This window comes from Pinus tabuliformis, chromosome X (genome assembly GCF_031772625.1).
Source record: "Pinus tabuliformis cultivar Carrire ecotype Pingquan chromosome X, CPIR1, whole genome shotgun sequence".
In the NCBI taxonomy this organism is placed as follows: Eukaryota; Viridiplantae; Streptophyta; class Pinopsida; order Pinales; family Pinaceae; genus Pinus; species Pinus tabuliformis.
This window is the reverse complement of record NC_142308.1, coordinates 543,404,331-543,424,121: the sequence shown is the minus strand read 5'-3', so window position 1 is coordinate 543,424,121 and position 19,791 is coordinate 543,404,331. Positions and strand designations below refer to the sequence as shown.

The 19,791-nt window shown below is 38.7% G+C and overlaps 1 non-coding gene across 1 annotated transcript; it reads left to right on the top strand.

Moving 5' to 3' along the window:
- Positions 1–4,301: 4,301 nt before the first annotated feature.
- Positions 4,302–4,383, top strand: TRNAS-AGA (transfer RNA serine (anticodon AGA)). The gene has a single exon. It is a non-coding gene; the product is annotated as a tRNA-Ser (tRNA).
- Positions 4,384–19,791: the final 15,408 nt, after the last annotated feature.

The following is a 19,791-nucleotide window of genomic DNA, read 5'->3' as shown; positions in this document are numbered from 1 at the left end:
AGCACCCCAACCTAACTATTTTATGATCCAAGTGCATCTTCTTAATCCAATAAGGGGTGTCGGAGAAACTCCACAAAAGAACTTAAAGATGGAAAATTTTGCTAATGGAAATGTTGGTCCGACGACAAGATTCAGTGAAAAAAAAAACTAACGCCATGCTCCCAACACCTCAGTGATAAACTCTTGAACATATCCAACAAAAAAACACCTGTAATGCATGCATATATTTCACATATACATGGAAGGATGTATGTGCTATCATAACAAAAATGACAAAGTCATCTAGTAACTATTAATCTTTTAATTAAATATAAATTACCACTTGTTTACTGTGGGGCTCATAATTGTGCCACCTGTTTATTATGCCATAACCCAACATGCACTTGTCCATTCTACCATAACGCAACATGCATGTGAAAGTTCAGATAATTCTCTTTCACTCCATGGACAAAAGAACTGGTCATGGTGGAGTGTAATTTCACTGCAGCTCCAACAATGGCTGCGTCTCCAACAGACACAGTGGTAATAGTGGCTATGTCTCCAACAATGCAACATGCATGTGAAAGTTCAGATATTTCTCTTTCACTCCATGGACAAAAGCGCTAGTCATGGAGGAGTGTAATTTCATTGCAGCTCCAACAGTGGCTGCGTCTCCAACAGACACAGTGGTAATAGTGGCTATTACTATGAGAAGACCCAACCTTAGAGGCATTTATTATTGTATATTTACGCCATCCTACAAGAATTCATTACTGTATATGTACGCCGAGAAAGGACGGGTTATGGTTGGACTAGTTGCTTGTCGTTTGTTATTGAAGTGGTATGTCGCCTTGCTTCCAGGATGGATGGAGTCTAAGCTTAGATTGGAACCTAGAGTGAGCCCAATTCAGTGAGAGCAGAGTGAGATGAATTGTTGTTGCATTGTGGTGGGTACGTGCAACCACAACCATGGAATAGTGTCTGTCGTTTGTTATTGAAGTGGTATGTCGCCTTGCTTCTGGGATGGACAGAGTCTGAGCTTAGATTGGAACCTAGAGTGAGCCCAATTCAGCGAGAGCAGAGTGAGACGAATTGTTGTTGCATTGTGGTGGGTAAGTGCAACCACAACCATGGAACAATATCTGAATGACTCTATTGTATAATCCAATAGGTCGAAGACGAAAATGAGTGGCAATCACTACCTCTAACAATGACTGCAAGAAGTATGAGCCATACTAATGTACGCGGAGTGAGTGACATTAGGTAAGCCGTAAACCTTTCCCGAGAAAATAAACTCAAGAATTTAAATGTGTATGTTATTTTGGTAAAAATCAGTTCCAAATCATTCATATTTTTAATATTGGCATGACTTTTTATACTGGCATGACTTTCGGTTCAGGTTTCTTTTGGTTCTTGTTTTTTGATGTTTTGGTTGAAATTACGGTTTGCCCATATATAATTTTAAAAGAAAATTGCCCCTCCTAGGAGAGTTTCTAGCAATTATAACAATTATAGATCTCCTTTAAAACCTAGAATGCATATTTATTCTCGGTAGTGACTCTTCTTTTGCCTTTGCATTAGGGCTAAAAAATATGTTCAAAGATGCCAACAGTTGCAAAAAAATGTGCATCTGTTGTAGGTTGTTTCTTTGTTTTTTCTTTACATTAGAATTGCATATCATTTAGATAATGATACATTAACTAGCTCTTGCAACCAAATGCCCAGACTAGAACCTTTTTTGTCCTCCAATTCCACTGCGGTTAGTTGATTCTCTACCCACTGTTGATTTTCTACCCACTACCTACAATTGAATTAACATTCAATTAGTTTTAAGCATAGAATATAATTAATTGTGTGCACAATAACACTATTTTTATGGAATTCATTCATTTACTTGGATTCATTTGTTGATTTGATTTTGCAGGTAGAAGGAAGAAATAGAAGATTACTCCATTATTTGGAGGTGGAAAGAAGAAATAAAAGACTTCTCCACTGTCTGGAATTGAATGTAATTGAATGTTATTTGCAATTGAATTAACATTCAATTTAATTATCTGCAATTGAATTAACAAGTGCTCCACTGTCGGGAATTAAATGTTATCTGCAATTGAATTAACATTGAATTAGTTTAAAGCATAGAACAGAATTAACATTCAATTAGTTTAAAGCATAGAATAGAATTAAATATGTGCACAATAACACTATTCCTGCCGGAATGCATTCATTCACTTGGATTCATTTTTTGATTTGATTTTGCAGGTGGAAAGAAGAAATAAATAAATAGAAGAGTCCTCCACACTCTATGGAACAGTACATACCACTTCGGCTCTAGTTCTGTGAATCTGCCTCTTTTTTGCAGCTTGGAACCAGAACATCTTTTTGCAACTTGGAACCAGAACATCATCTATTGTCCTTGGAACCAGAACATCATCTATCTTCCTAATGGAGCATGGGAAGCAAGCAAGCAAGGTTGTCACTAGAACAGAAGGAAGGCGCATCAATGCGATGCCTGGTATAAAGAAACATAATTACTTCACCCTTCACCATTTTTATGGTATGCACAAACAAGCAAACAAGTGTTGCACGAACAAACCAACAAACATGGAGGTAAACGGTGGAAGAAAGAAGATCAAATGTTTATGGAAGATCTAATTATATAATATGTACATTGAATAGATGTGAATAGTAGTGATTAAAGGGTAAAGCTGCAGGACATGTGGAGGAGAGCCGCTGACATGTGGACAAGAGTTGGCTTGGGGAGAAGTGTGAGCTTGACATGGGGCAGTGTAAAACTAGTTTCAAAACTTTGCATAAAAATTAAAAAACATCGCATTGAATTGTTGGACATTGAATTGTTTTAACTTTGGATAAAAAGTTTAAAACGCCGCATGAGTTTAAAAAAAGTTTGTTGAACATGGAATGTAGCCTCGGGACACGTGAAGGTTCCAATAAGAGGTTGAAATGAAAACTTTGGGTAAAAATTTGGTGAACCGAAATTGCAATCAGAAAGTTTAGATAAATTTTGGTGTAGCTTAAATATTTTTGGTCAAAATAGCGATTAATGATCGGTCAACGCTCTACCGATCGCTAGAGTCCCTGCAATGCCGAAGGCATGGACTAATAATGTTGTGATTTTAAGATATGTATTGTATGCTTCTAAACCTTCCTTTTTGTTGAGAAATACCATGAAAAAAGAGAGTCTATAAAATATTTTTATAAGTTGTTAGAGTCTTGATTCATTTCAACTCTAAAATAATATTGTGATTTGAAAATATAAACATTATGCTTCCTAAACCTTCCTTAAACGAAATTTGTTGAGAAATACCATGAAAAAAAGTCAACAAAATATTTTTATTTATTGCCACTTTACTTTGAGTAAAAGAAATAATATTCATGGCATAAACAAAAGTGTCTCTCTATTTTCAAAAAGATTTAAAATATTTATGGCATAAACATACATTCCTCTTTATTTTCAAACAATTTAAGATTTTCATGAAACCCAACTCCTAAGTTATATAATACTTTCACTTTGCTTTGAAAGTGTCTTCTCTATTACATAAACCCAAACATTTTAAATATATACATTAAAGAAAACGAAGTTTAAAAAGGTATTCTCCAAAAGGAAAAAATGTGCGGCATCCATCAACGTTTTATACCTTTATTCATTTTAGATATGGAAAATAAAAAGAATTTATCTCGATAGAAAAGTAAAAAGAAAAAGTAAGAAGACAACACTTTCCACGAAATCACGCTGTTGACTTGGATAATTGCCTTTCGAAATTTTTGAAACTAGAAAGCGGAGAGTTATAAACCAATATAAAGACACGGTGCGCATAAAAAATTCATCTGCAAATCATGTCATGTCCGGAAAGGAGGATACTTTTGGAATGGAGGATACTTTTGGAATGAATGAGCAGCTAAATGAAAACCAAAATATTCTTCTTCATGCTTTCTGAATCAATAAGCAGCGAATCTTGTTCATGCCGGGAAACAACAAATTCCGGGGTGGGGTTCGAATCTACCGACTTTCTTGCGTATGATTTGAATATGATGATACCGAATTGACATTTTAAATAAAAGCGTATGATGATACATTTAAAAAAAAAACGTTTGATGTCTGTCCAGCAGAATTGAAATGGTTATCTCTTCGTGCCGGGAAACAACAAAATCCTCCAGAGCTACAGGCCAAGTAAGAATCGAACCTACCAGTTTTCTGGTTAAGAAACAGGCGATTCGTTCACTAAGCCATATGATTTGCATCTGCTCATATGGAGATGGTTTTTCCTTTTGATTAAAAATAATACGAAGTTAATTGTGCACAGGTGGACGTGCCGGAGTGGTTATCGGGCATGACTAGAAATCATGTGGGCTCTGCCCGCGCAGGTTCGAATCCTGCCGTCCACGGCTTTTCTAGCCTTTATAGTCTTTTTCATATAAAGATTGTAAACCGCGCAGATTCGAAACCTCCTGTCCACGGTTTATAAAAGACTGTCTGATTTTGAAAATTTTAGGTTTTCATTCAAACATAAAGCACTTTTTCAGATAAAGATTGTAACCCGCGTAGATTTGAAACCTGCTGTCCACGGTTTATAAAAGACTGTCTGATTTTGAAAATTTTAAGTTTTCCTTCAAACATAAAGTGCTTTATATAAAGATTTTAAGCTGCACAGACCGTGCAAGAAGGATTTATACAAAGACTCTCTGTTTTGAAAATTTTAGGTTTTCTTTAAAACATAAAGTGCTTTATGTAAAGATTTTAAGCTGCACAGGCCGTGCAAGAAGATTTTAAGCTGTGAAGGTTTTTACAAAGATGCTCTAGTTTTTTTCAGATAAAGATTTTAGGCCGCGCAGGTTCGAAACCTACTGTCCACGGTTTATACAAAGATTATCTGTTTTGAAAATTTTAGGTTTTGCTTAAATCATAAACTGGTTTATGTAAAGATCTTAAGCTGCACAGGCCGTCCAAGAAGATTTTAAGCTGTGAAGGCTTATATAGAGATTATCTGTTTTGAAGGTTTTAGGTTTTACTTAAATTATGAAATGGTTCATATAAAGATTTAAAGCCGCACAGGTTCGAAATCTGCCGTCCAGTAAGATTTTAAGCTGCGAAGGTTCTAAACCTGCTGCAGTTTATACAAAGATTACCTTTTTTGAAGATTTTATGTTTTATTTAAATTATAAAGTGGTTAATATAAAGATTTTAAGCCGTGCAGGTTCGAAATTGCTGTACGCAGATTCTAATCCTGCCGTCCATGGTTTTCCTAGGCTCTAACTAGACTATCGAGTTTTTTATACAAAGATTAAAGTTTTCTATATAAAGATTTTAAGCGGCGCAGATTTGAAACCTGACGTCCAAAAAGATTTTAATCTCCGCAGCGGTTTGAAACCTGCTATCTAAGGTTTTCCTAGCCTTTAACTAAATTATAGGTTACTTTGCGAAGATTATCTGTTTGAAGATTTTAGTTTTTAGTTACATTATAAAGTGGTTTATATAAATATTTTAAGCCATGCAGGTTCGAATCCTGCCGTCCATGGTTTTCTCATGCTTTAACTAAACTATAGTCTTTTATACAAATTTTGACAATTTTAGGTTTTAATTAAATTACAGTGGTTTATATGAAGTTTTTAAGCCACGCAGGTTCGAAACCTGCCGTCCACGGTTTGTCTTCTATATTTTAACTAAATTATGCTGGTTCCAAGCCACAGTATTTCAAGTCTTCTAACTAAGTATATAGTCTTTTATACAAAGATTTTGAGGATTTTAAGTTTTAATTAAATTATAGAATGGTTTATATAAAAAATTTAAGCCGTGCTGTAAACGGTTTTTCTGGGCGTTAAATTACAGCGTGTTTTATACCCAACAAAAATTTTGGGTTTTAAATTATAAAGTGTTTTATATATAGATTTTCAGTTTTAATTAAATTATGTAGAAAGAAGAAGAAAGAAAGAAATTATTTTAACGTTTACGAGGCTAAAGATAGTCTATGGGACAGATTGCTTTTTCATCTGCTTGATGTAGGTTATTATCATGTTGATCACAGCCTTTCTAGGATCTAATCAAATTATAATGGGTTTTCGAGTTTAGTAGGGGATAGGTTGTCCCTGATGAGTAAAAAAAAAAATTAATAGAAGAAATTTAACTTTTTCAAATTTTTAATATGGAGATGACAAGAAATAATATTATTTATATTATATGATGTGTAATTTATTCTTGTTTAATTTGCATGTGATATTTAAAATGAAAAATTGATTAATAACAAAAAAACATTTCCTCTCAATTATAAGTAAAATATTTCAATATCTATATTAATTAATATACTTTTATATCTAATTATATAGAAAAAAATAATGTAATATATATATATATATATATATATATATAAATTTTCCATAATTAGAAAGGTGAAATTTATTTATTTTTAATATGGAGTTGATATATAAGATTTTAAAAATATATAACAAAGAAAAATTTAATGTTGGCAATAAATAAAATATTTGAGTACGAAGTTAACTAAAAGTAAATTTTTTAACATGAAACATCTAGAGAGGAAAAGTTTGAGAGAATTTTTCTTCCATTAATAGTTTCTTTCTAATTCAATGTACGTGGGAGATTTGTAATTCTTTCAATGCTTAATATTTATTTAATATGTAATATTTTAGAGAATATTGATAATAAAAATAATTAAATGTATGCCTCTAGGGAAAATATAAGGGGCATATTTTGACACTTTGATGTGGAGAATGTGAATTATAAATAAAAAGTTTAAATGTCAACTACACATATATTATACTAGCCTAGATCCATTTAACTCTATATCAAATCTCTTGAGATGCAAACCTCTTTAAGAAAAAAGAGATTTGATCCCTCTTGGTGCTTGGTAAATCAAGAGTTAAGATGGATCTAGGCTCTTAGGTTTATTCCCTCTTGGTGCTTGGTAGATCCGGACTTAAGATGGATCTAGGCTGGTAGGTTTTTAAATTACAAATGGTTTATATAAAGATTTTAAGTTTGTGGATGGTAGGTTTCAAACCTAAATTACCATCCACGGTGTTTTAACTAAATTATAGATTGTTTTATACAAAGATTTTATGTTTTAATTACACTGACATGGGATATTAGATTTTTAAATTATGAGTGGTTTATATAAAGAATTTAAGTTGTGCACCTCGATGGGGGTGATATTCTAGACACAGGTGGATAATTGGGAGGTGTGCCATTTGTTATAGGTGTCATCTCTATTTAAATGCAGTGGCATAGGATCTTTGCTGGAGGAGTGTATGTTAAAAGTTGGGTTTGTGGCTTTAAAAATAGGTAGTTATGTGGATGGTTTGACTATTGTATAAGGTTGGTACAAATGGAGGTGAAGTATGCTCCTCATCCCCCCCTCAGGTGTTATGAGTTGGTGAGGTTTTTGTATATTCGTGTTTGCTAAGAGTGGTATGTTATTGTTTGTTTGAAGTGGGGGCATAGTGTTGTTTAGGTGTAGTTGCTGGAAGGTGTCAAGATCAGTTCTTGTCCTGGTATCAAATGGTGGTATGATTCATGTAAGCTAATCATGTTCATTTCATTGTCTGGTTCATCGGAGGTCATATATCATTTCCTCTAGTCTCTCAAGTCGTTTGTAGCTTCATGGGTTCTTTATAGTTTTCGTCATGGTGTTGGCTTTCTAACGATGGTTGTAATAGTGAGTATTGTGTTGGAGTATTGGCTCATTGTCCTAGTTTGTTGTGGTCAATTACCTCTTTGTTCCCTTCAGTCGATGGATGAATTATGTTTTCTTTTTCATTATGTTCATGGTGCTTTCCTTCTAATGGTGATTGCAATAGTGTTTTTTGGGTTGGTGTTCTGGTTATTAACCCTGGTTTGTTTTGATCTTTTGGCTCTCTATCTAGATAACAGAAAGGATTCTGAGCATTGTCATAGTCCCTTTACATTTGGTATATTCTCTGTAATTTTTACCTCTTTCTTGAGGGGTTTTGTCATGTCCTTGAGTTGTAGTGAGATTGTAAATTTACCAAAATTGTCTCTTGTTGTACGGTCTTTAGGTGACAACCTGATAGTACGCAAGTTGGGCTTTGAGGGAGGTGTATTTTGTCCATTTTTTGGTTTTAGGGGAAGGGGTTCTTGTCTCTCTTGTTCCCTGTGTTCTTTGGAATTTGTTGTCATGCCTCCTCGGTAAATGATGAGTAGCATGAGTGGTGGAGGAGGCAATGTCAGCACAAAGAGAAGCCGTCCTTTTGCCTATGACTTTGTGGCCACCTTCTTCGATGCAGATCCTTTGGAAAATGAGGAAAGAGATTTTATTGTTGGAAAGTAAAGATATTAAGGACTGCCCTTATCACTCAAATTATAAGGTGATGGGGGAGGATATGAAATGGTCACCAAACCCTAGAAAATATCGGAAGAAATGACTCCATTTTTTGAACTCATTGACCTTACACTAGCAAATGACCACTTTCCTTTGCCTAATATTTAAGGATAAACAAGTTGAGACCTAAAATCTCTTTTCTTCCCTAGAAAATGTCAAAAGAATGATTTGTAACCTCATGTTGAAAAATGCAGTAAGAAATTCTCAATTTGATTTTGCCTTGATTAAATTGATAAAATTTGAATTTCCACATCAGCAGACAACTTGGATGATGTTAACTTGTGTGACATGGATTATGTCACCCAGTTTACTCAGTAAATTCGAGCTGGAGGATTTAGAGTTCATTTTTGCATGAGTGATTGCTAATTTGTAGCAATCAAGGTCAGTTATCTCAGTATGTTTTCAATTAAACTAGTTCCAAATTTTGGAGAAACTAATGGAAGGTTAGTTAAGTAGTGAGACTTCAACCAAACTTAGTGATCATCCAGTTAACTGATCAATCAACCCAAATAGCTAGTGCATGCAGAGAACTCGAGTTACCTAGCTGAGGTGGAGATTCCAAGGTAGTGTAACATCAGTTGTAGACTAGTCTTGAGTGTATAGGTGTTGCAAGAAGTCAAATGATGATCCTACAGGAATTTCGCAATTCAATTGAGGGAATTTCCTAAATAATAGGGGTTAATTCCTTAAGGAACGATGCAAGGAAATAGGAGCCCAAGCTGAGGAAAAATTTGACTAAGTCTGGGTCAGAGGCCTTCTGTGAGAAAAGAGATAGGTAGTGCGCTTGCAGGGTGAACTCAGTTCAAAAAATAAATTGTAATACATATCTATTTCATTTTATAAATACAAGAGGCATTGGGTTTTTTTAGAAAATTTCTTTCCCCAGATAAAAATACTTGTTGCATGTGTGTTATTCCTTCTTGCATGTCTCATATTTTTGTTCTAAATTGTGAATTAATTTATGCAGAAAAGTAGTGTAGATTTATTTCTTGTGATTTAGATTAAAACTTCATGAGAAGTTGCAAATTTACAGCCTAATTTATACATGGTATCAGAGTTGGATTCACATTAGAGCAGGAAATTTGAAGTTTTATCTCAGAGGTTCGAATTTGAAGATTAGTGTAGCAGGATTTCTTTAGAGTTGAGAAGATGGCCTCCATTGGACTAGGCTAGAGTATGCCTTGTGTTTTGGTAAGTTAGCATCAATTAGTCAAAAAATGAAAATCATTCCAAAAAATGTTAAGTTAGGATATGGACAAAAAGAATATTGAATCAAAAAATGTTAGGGATATTTTGATGAATAAGACCATATCAAATAAAATGTTAGAATAGATGCCCTAAAAAAGGAAGGCGAAAATAAAAAATGTTAAATTAGAGAGAAAATAAAAAATAATAAATTCTCAAAGTGTTGCAAATCCAATTTCCACTACTCTGAGTGAAAGTTTATTTTTACAAATAAAAAGTTGTGTGCAGATTGTTTAATTGCCACACTAGTCCATAGAATCCAATTGTATAGTTTAATCATGATTGGATTTATTTAAATTGTTTGTCAATAGGTAACAAATAAAATTGGCTCAATAGTTTAATCTGAGCCAATGGAAGTAATAAGGGATAGAAGTAGATTAGTCATCAAAAGGAAAATGTTGAGTTGCTAGTCTAAGTGCACTTGGCTAACTAAGATTGAAAAAATGTTAGGAGTTAAGAGTAGGTAGACAAATGAAATACAATTGGAACGTGAAAGGATTTTTATCCTAAGATATAACATTGGAAATATGTGCATATGGTGATGGGTTTTATTAACCATAAATTCTAAGTATCAACATTATTTTGTAAATATCCAAACTTCATCCGTTTATTCGCAGACACCCCATACATGTCACATTTGACAGAACTCTTGGCCGCACCATAACTTCTACCTCACGTTGTTAAAACTCATTCATTTTATTTTTCATCCCGACACTTTCTTGAGATCTGACGACCTACATTGTTTTTCGGCCCTCATTTTTTGTCTGAACTGGGCAGTTTTGGAAACCGCCCTCCAAAACTACTTTTCCTCCATCCTAGTCTTTCGAGACTTATAATTCCGAAACAACTTACCGCCCTAACTTGCTCCCGAATGTGGTTTTCATTTTACCATTCATTATCGCTCCTATGTCGTCATCCACGTCCGCTCCTAGTAACTTCCTCTGTCCAATCAGTTGTCGCCTATCCATTATTCATTTAATTCGCAACTCTCGCGAATTTATACTCCATATACCCATTTTAACAGTATTGTTGGATAATTAATGAGGATTTAGTTGTTCATCAAACAACCCCGCTCCATTTTATTCATTATAAACCCTGTTCCTTCAGAAAAAACCGTTACACAGTACATTTCTGAAATTCAATTCACCACTAGAGATTTCATGCTTACAGCCTAAACGACATATTCATCATTCAATTGAATTTTCAATTATGTCCAGAACCAAGCCGACATCCAGGTCTACCTAATCCATTTTCAGTTATACTGATTTTCTGTTATTATTGTGTTCCAGACCAATTCTTCCTATTTTTGTCCAGTTCAGCTTGCAATTCACCTAACAAAATGCCTATTAAGGGAAAGGAAATTGCAGAAATCCCAAATCCCCTCATTCATCCACAAGTTGACTTCCATCATACTCCCCTAGTCGATAGAGACTGTAAAATCATTAAGTCTTCCTCTCAATTTGATTTATATGAAATCTACTGCTGGATGGAGGACCAGCTAGTTGATCAGACAGATGAAATAGGACTTTGGGACTCCCACCTTCCTCACTACATTTTCCCACAGATACATAGAACACCTGAATTTGTCAGGAAATTCCATGAATCCTATGATCCTAGTCAAAGAGCTATCATTTTACCTACAAGAGAAATCCTTTGTTTCATCAATGCTCAGTCTATTGAACAGATGTTGCAGGCCCCAACAATTGCACCAACCCATCCTTTTTCTCATGAAAGCCTGATATAAGCCTATCAAAAGCTAGATTTCACTAAAAGGTCTCAAACTCTTGAACTTTTCCTAACTGTAGATAGCCCTCTACCTAAAAGAAACCCTCCCTATGATTCATCCATGTTCCCAGACAGAACCAAGCAAATTACCATTATTCTTTCTTATTTTCTTGGTTACAATTTTGATCAATATGTTAATGAATCCATCCTAGGTTTCTTGTCTATATTTTTTACTGATTCCAGACCTACTATTTTCTATAACTCTAGCCAATTTATAGCTGAAGCCATCCATGAACAATTTTTCCAGTTTAATATTGAAGAAGTATTCAAGTATGCTTCCGTACTTGTATATCTTTTTATATATTTTCAGCGAGACAAGTTTCCATTCACCTTACAGAAGCTAAATGAAGAAAGCAACAAGAAATCAGTGGTATTTTTGACTTCTATGGGAATGAAGGAGAAGGAAGAATTTACATATAAATAGTTCATAGAATTGTTTGTTCATCCAGCTATTAATCTTATGAGCAGCACTGCAGTACCAAGAATCAGTGATGAAATTGTGAAAGTATTGCAACTGTTTGATCAAGTCACCACAGGAGATTGGTATATTTACCAAAACTATACAGAAATCAGAGTTTATAGCTATAAGCTTCCACCTTACAAACTTCCTAAGTACCTCCCTATCAAATTTTTTGCTTTGGAATATAATAGGAAGAGGTTAAATGTAGATGAAGTGCATTTTGTAGCTGCAAAGAAGAAATCACAATTCAAGCTAAAGGCTGAGGTTGGTCCTTTCATCTGCAACACTAGAGAAATAAGAGAAGATGCAGACAAGTTATTGAAGGAAATGAAGTTTGGTCTCAGCTTCACTTGGTATTATGACCTAATGGGATTAATTTCAAAACTCAGGGTTGAAAATAAATGATCCAGGTGGATGTTGGTGGCCACCCACCTATCCCATTTGGATCCCCACAACTGTCTCTTTCAGTTTTTCTGTTTCCTTAATTATAGCACAGTTTACTATTTTTAGCAGTTTTTCGAGTCCTAAACTTCTGAAGCCGTTTTGAGGCCCTAAACGATGTTTTTTGGGAAATCCCCCGCCAGCATTTTTTCTGTCTTAAAATTGTCTTTTTCGTCGTAGTCCTCGGAGAGATCTTTCCAATGGGCTATCATGCGCGTCAAACGGAGATAGTACGACCAATTCGCGACCCGGGAAGTTGATGTACCAACTTACCCAAAAACGGGGCCCACAATTTGGCGTTTCATCTTCTAGGGTTAGGTTTTGGAATGTGAAGGGTTTTCCATTGTTTCTCAACAATAAATAGGCCCTCGAGCCTCATTGTAACACAGTTTTTGGAGAACAGTTCAGAGGCATGTAGCCGACACATCTCTTCTCATAGATAAGCTACCATCGCCCTAGCTGGGTTATTTCCATTTCTATTTGTAAGAATATTTCAGTATCTTACATCAATGAAATGAAGTATTATTTCCCCTGCATATTTGTCTTTATGGTTATCTCTGTATTTTATTGCGTTCCTGTTTAAATCCGGATCAGTGGTATCAGAGCGGTCTGCTTTTTCTCTTTTTTTCTTTGCATGTCCCCAACGAGGTCTGGATATAAGGAGTTAGGTCTGGAACTGGTCGAAACTTTGCAAGACCAGCCTCGCAAATCTCGATGACCTCCCATGGCGGATGAGAAGAAAAACGAGGAGGCAGGAGATCCTATCAAAATCTTGCTCGAAGAAGCCCTCGAGCGACAAAGGAACACGATGATGGACAACTTTGCCCAAATCCTTCAGCAGCTACCTAGAGGCGACGCATCGGCTTCCAACAGCTACTCTGGAAATGCCACACCGTTTAAGGTACAAGTTAATTTTGAAATCCCCATCTTCGAGGGTCAAATAGACGCAGATGCCGTAGATAAATGGTTAAATCTGCTCGATGGGTATTTTTCTGTTCATGAATTTTCAAGTCGGGAAAAGATTGTTTTCGCTCTTCTCAAAGCAACCCTCCACGTCAAGGACTGGTGGGAAACCTACTGCGAACAGAAGGATGAAAGTACAGGCTCACTGTTTTCAGCCGCACTCACTTGGAATGACTTCTGGGATGCCATCAAGGAGCAGTACTACCCTGTCAAAAGCTATGAGGACAAATACATCAAATGGACCACACTACGACAGGGACGAGACCAAGATGTGCCGAAGTTCACAAACATTTTTCATACCCTTCGTACACAATTGGGTGTCAAAGATTCTGAGCTGCATCTGGTACTCAAATACCGCGGTTGCCTACACAGATACATCCAGGAAGAGATGGAGTTCTTGAACATCTCCTCACTCGGCACAACATACCGTTACGCTGTCAAAATCGAGCAAAAGTTCAAACAAAAGAAGCGAGACTTTGGATCTGCAAATCTAAAGCCCAAAGGACAAAGCCAAGGCGGGGTGACCCAAGACAACCCGTCGAAGCCGCAAGAAAAGAACAACACCTCGAAGCCGAAGAAGGACACAGGAAAGTGGTGTGAGTTCCACAAGAGTCCCACTCATAACACAAGTGAGTGTCGGACCAAGCAGTCGCTGGTGGCCGAGTTTAAGGCTTCCGAATCAGAAGCATGTTTCGACTCTGAGTCAGAACCCGACAAGGGGAATGACAAAGGGAAGCAGATCATTGATGCGCATCCCAGCGCCACTGTTGCTACTGCCAAGATCCAGAAAAATGAGCCTGAAGATCTAGAGGAGGGGGAACGTCTTTTCCACTCACAGATGTGGGTGAAGGGTTCGCCGCTGCAATTCATTGTCGACAGTGGCAGCCAAAAGAACCTCATTTCAACAGAGGTCGTGAAGTGGTTGGGCCTACCAACTACACCACACCCACAGCCGTACAGTATCGGTTGGCTTCACGAAGGATGAGATCTCAAAGTTCGCCACCAGTGCCGCCTTCCCTACAGCATCAAGCCCTTCACAGATGAGGTATTGTGTGATGTTACACCTCTGGATGTTTGTGATGTACTATTAGGCTAGCCATACTTGTGGAGGCGACATGCTGTGTATGAGTCAAGGTCTCGCGCTGTCATCATTTCTTTGGATAATTCATTATACAGGATACCGGAGGTAGCCCCACCTACCGCCACCTCTTTGATCACTGCTAAGAAAAGCAGTAAGCTCATCTCAAAGACTAGGAAATTTATTTATGTCTGGTTCGCTCCCAAAGTAAGGGGAAGATCGTTGCTACATCCATGACCCCCGCGAAGGGTTCCTCCACACAACAGCAACAACAGAGGGATACAGTAGTGGCAGAACACAGGAACAACTTCTCCTTACCCAGAGGGGTACCACACAAGTTTTAGGTGGGCAACAAAGTTTGGTTACATTTGCAGAGGGAGCGCCTTACTAGAACCCATCAGAAACTCAGACCACTTCGACATGGTCCTTACACCAGTAACAAGGCTACGGGAAATAATGCTTTGAAGCACAACATTCCTCCATTCCTTCGCTTGCACTGAGTGTTCAATGTGGACCATCGCCGACCATGCTCCCCACCATTTCTGGACACATCAGAGATTGCAGAACAGCTCACCAGAGACCCAGCTCAGCAGAAGCTTCCTCATCTCAGGGAGGAACTCAACGCAATGGGGACCATTGCTTCCTAAGGGGGGAGGAATGATCCAGGTGGATGTTGGTGGCCACCCACCTATCCCATTTGGATCCCCACAACTGTCTCTTTCAGTTTCCTGTTTCCTTAATTATAGCACAGTTTACTATTTTTAGCAGTTTTTCGGGTCCTAAACTTCCGGAGCCGTTTTGAGGCCCTAAACGACGTTTTTTGGGAAATCCCCCGCCAACATTTTTTGTCTAAAAATCGTCTCTTCCGTCGTAGTCCTCAGAGAGATCTTTCCAACGGGCTATCATGCGCGTCAAACAGAGATAGTACGACCAATTCGCGACCCCAAGAAGTTGATGTACCAACTTACCCAAAAACGGGGCCCACAATTTGGCGTTTCATCTTCTAGGGTTAGGTTTTGGAATGTGAAGGGTTTTCCATTGTTTCTCAACAATAAATAGGCCCTCGAGCCTCATTGTAACACAGTTTTTGGAGAACAGTTCAGAGGCATGTAGCCGACACATCTCTTCTCAGAGATAAGCTACCATCGCCCTAGTTGGGTTATTTCCATTTCTATTTGTAAGAATATTTCAGTAGTTTACATCAATGAAATGAAGTATTATTTCCCCTGCATATTTGTATTTATGGTTATCTCTGTATTTTATTGCGTTCCTGTTTAAATCCGGATCAGTGGTATCAGAGCGGTCTGCTTTTTCTCTGTTTTTCTTTACATGTCCCCAATGAGGTCGGGATATAAGGAGTTAGGTCTGGAACTGGTCGAACCTTTGCAAGACCAGCCTCGCAAATCTCGACGACCTCCCATGGCGAATGAGAAGAAAAACGAGGGGGCAGGAGATCCTATCAAAATCTTGCTCGAAGAAGCCCTCGAGGGACAAAGGAACGCGATGATGGACAGCTTTGCCCAAATCCTTCAGCGGCTACCTAGAGGCGACGCATCGGCTTCCAACAGCTACTCTGGAAATGCCACACCGTGTAAGGTACAAGTTAATTTTGAAATCCCCATCTTCGAGGGTCAAATAGACGCAGATGCTGTAGATAAATGGTTAAATCTGCTCGATGGGTATTTTTCTGTTCATGAATTTTCAAGTCGAGAAAAGATTGTTTTCGCTCTTCTCAAAGCAGCCCCCCACGTCAAGGACTGGTGGGAAATCTACTGCGAACAGGAGTATGAAAGTACAGGCTCACTGTTTTCAGCCGCACCCACTTGGAATAACTTCCGGGATGCCATCAAGGAGCAGTACTACCCTGTCAAAAGCTATGAGCACAAATACATCAAATGGACCACACTGTGGCAAGGACGAGACCAAGATGTGCCGAAGTTCACAAACATTTTTCATACCCTTCACACACAATTGGGTGTCAAAGATTCTGAACTACATCTGGTACTCAAATACCGCGGCTGCCTACACAGATACATCGAGGAAGAGATGGAGTTCTTGAACATCTCCTCACTCGGCACAGCATACTGTTACGCTGTCAAAATCGAGCAAAAGTTCAAACAAAAGAAGCGAGACTTTGGATCTACAAATCTAAAGCCCAAAGGACAAAGTCGAGGCGGGGTGACCCAAGACAACCCGTCGAAGCCGCAAGAAAAGAACAACACCACAAAGCTGAAGAAGGACATAGGAAAGTGGTGTGAGTTCCACAAGAGTCCCACTCATAACACAAGTGAGTGTCGGACGAAGCAGTCGCTAGTGGCCGAGTTGAAGGCTTCCGAATCAGATGCATGTTCCGACTCTGAGTCAAAACTCGACAAGGGGAATGACAGAGGGAAGCAGATCATTGATGCGGATCCCAGTGCCACTGTTGCTACTGCCAAGATCCAGAAAAATGAGCCCGAAGATCCAGAGGAGGGGGAACGTCTTTTCCACTCACAGATGTGGGTGAAGGGTTCGCCGCTGCAATTCATTGTCGACAGTGGCAGCCAAAAGAACCTCATTTCAACAGAGGTCGTGAAGCGGTTGGGCCTACCAACTACACCACACCCACAGTCGTACAGTATCAATTGGCTTCACGAAGGACGAGATCTTAAAGTTCGCCAGCAGTGCCGCCTTCCCTACAGCATCAAGCCCTTCACAGATGAGGTATGGTGTGATGTTACACCTCTAGATGTTTGTGATGTACTATTAGGCCAGCCATACTTATGGAGGCGACATGCTGTGTATGAATGAAGGCCTTGCGCTGTCATCATTTCTTTGTATAATTCATTATACAGGATACCGGAGGTAGCCCCACCTACCGCCACCTCTTTGATCACTGCTAAGAAAAGCAGCAAGCTCATCTCACAGACTAGGAATTTTATTTTTTGTCTGGTTCGCTCCCAAAGTAAGGGGAAGATCGTTGCTACATCCATGACCCCCGCGAAGGGTTCCTCCACACAGCAGCAGCAACAGAGGGATACAGTCGTGGCAGAACACAGGAACAACTTCTCCTTACCCGGAGGGGTACCACACAAGTTTCAGGTGGGCAACAAAGTTTGGTTACATTTGCAGAGGGAGCACCTTACCAGAACCCATCAGAAACTAAGACCACTTGGACATGGTCCTTACACTAGTAACAAGGCTACGAGAAACAATGCTTTGAAGCACAACATTCCTCCATTCCTTCGCTTGCACCGAGTGTTGAATGTGGAACATCGCCGACCATGCTCCCCACCATTTCTCGACACATTAGAGATTGCAGAACAGCTCACCAGAGACCCAGCTCAGCAGAAGCTTCCTCATCTCAGGGAGGAACTCAATGCAATGGGGACCATTGCTTCCTAAGGGGGGAGGAATGATCTAGGTGGATGTTGGTGGCCACCCACCTATCCCATTTGGATCCCCACAACTATCTCTTTCAGTTTTTCTGTTTCCTTAATTATAGCACAGTTTGCTATTTTTAGTAGTTTTTCGAGTCCTAAACTTCCGGAGCCGTTTTGAGGCCCTAAACGACGTTTTTTGGGAAATCCCCCGCCAGCGTTTTTTCTGTATAAAAACCATCTTTTCCGTCGTATTCCTCGAAGAGATCTTTCCAACGGGCCATCATGCGCATCAAACGGAGATAGTACGACCAATTCGCGACCACGGGAAGTTGATGTACCAACTTACCCAAAAACGGGGCCCACAATTTGGCGTTTCATCTTCTAGGGTTAGGTTTTGGAATGTGAAGAGTTTTCCATTATTTCTCAACAATAAATAGGCCCTCGAGCCTCATTGTAACACAGTTTTTGGAGAACAGTTCAGAGGCATGTAGCCGACACATCTCTTCTCAGAGATAAGCTACCATCGCCCTAGCTAGTTTATTTCCATTTCTATTTGTAAGAATATTTCAGTATTTTACATCAATGAAATGAAGTATTATTTCCCCTGCATATTTGTCTTTATGGTTATCTTTGGATTTTATTGCGTTCCTGTTTGAATCCGGATCAGTGGTATCAGAGCGGTCTGCTTTTTCTCTGTTTTTCTTTGCATGTCCCCAACGAGGTCGGGATATAAGGAGTTAGGTCTGGAACTGGTCGAAACTTTGCAAGACCAGCCTCGCAAATCTCGACAACCTCCTGTTAGCCTCCTGCTGCAGCAGGTTAATCATCTTTCATGATCGACATTTTTACATGCCAAATATGTCGTACTATGCATGCTGCAATGCTCCATATTTGCTACAGATGGCCAAAGAAGTGTCCATGAGAGTGTGCTAGTCTCACTGCCACTGCTGTGTTCCAATTTTGATAAGCAATCCATTTTTTGGTTTGAGGCAGTTTTTCAGTTGGAGGACTTCAAGCGAGGCATGTCTAACTCCTCCCTTCTTCCTTTTTCCCCAAGTCACTCACTAACTTCCCCTAAAGAGGTCAAGATCTGCTTGATACCTCTTAGTTTCATCATTCTCCATATCATTTGCCTTGGTGAAGATCTGCTTCACTCAAGGAATGTACACACTTCTTCTATCAGTCATTTTCCCCCATTGATAGCCTAAGACATCATTCTTAGCGCTTTTTCTCATCATTGTCATATTAACTATTAACTTTACTATGTAGCTCCCTATCTATTTCCCCTTCCCCTACTAAAACTATGTATATTACTCCCCTATATACTTATCCCCTCCCCCTGGTTGAAAGATAACCATATACATCCTCGGGAATTGCTAAGTTTATCTGAAACTTAGAAAGAGCCCTCAATACCCCCTCTAACAATCTCCCAAATGCATAAGGACTCATTCCTTTGCATAGTTTCCCTTCATATGTATAAAAATCATCCTTTTGGCCTTGTTTTACCTTTTTAAGGCATAAACCCCCTTTTTGGCCATTAAACCCCTCTCAAAACACATAGAAATCCTCCCAAGTGCCTTTGGAATCCTTCCAAGTGCCTTTGGAATCCTTCCAAGGCATGAATCCTCCCTTTTTGGCCATCGGACCCCTTCCGATGCCCTAGAAGTCCATTCTAAGCACTTACCTCACCCCTCTAAATTCATTTGCCTTGCCTTTTTTTATAATAAATTGCTCCAATATAAAAAAGAGTCTTTTTGACCCCCTCCGATGCAATATCGCAGTCAGGAGGGAGGTCTTGTGTTGAAACAACAACATTTTTTGCATGTCCGATCAACAATGGCCGATGCGATATCGCTTATCGGCATATCGCAAATATTCGGGGTTATAAGGCATGGGTTATAATGGGCCGCCGATCGCCGATACAGCGACCAAATCTCAGCCGTACATCACCCCCGCCGATCCAATGGCCCGGATGATTTCGGCGATTGCAATATGTAAAGGCTGTGCCCTCCACCCCGCCGATTGCCGAATCCCCGAATTAATCACAGCCATCCATTTTTGGGCCCCAAATCAACGGCCCATATTATACCGGCGACCACCCCATGTATA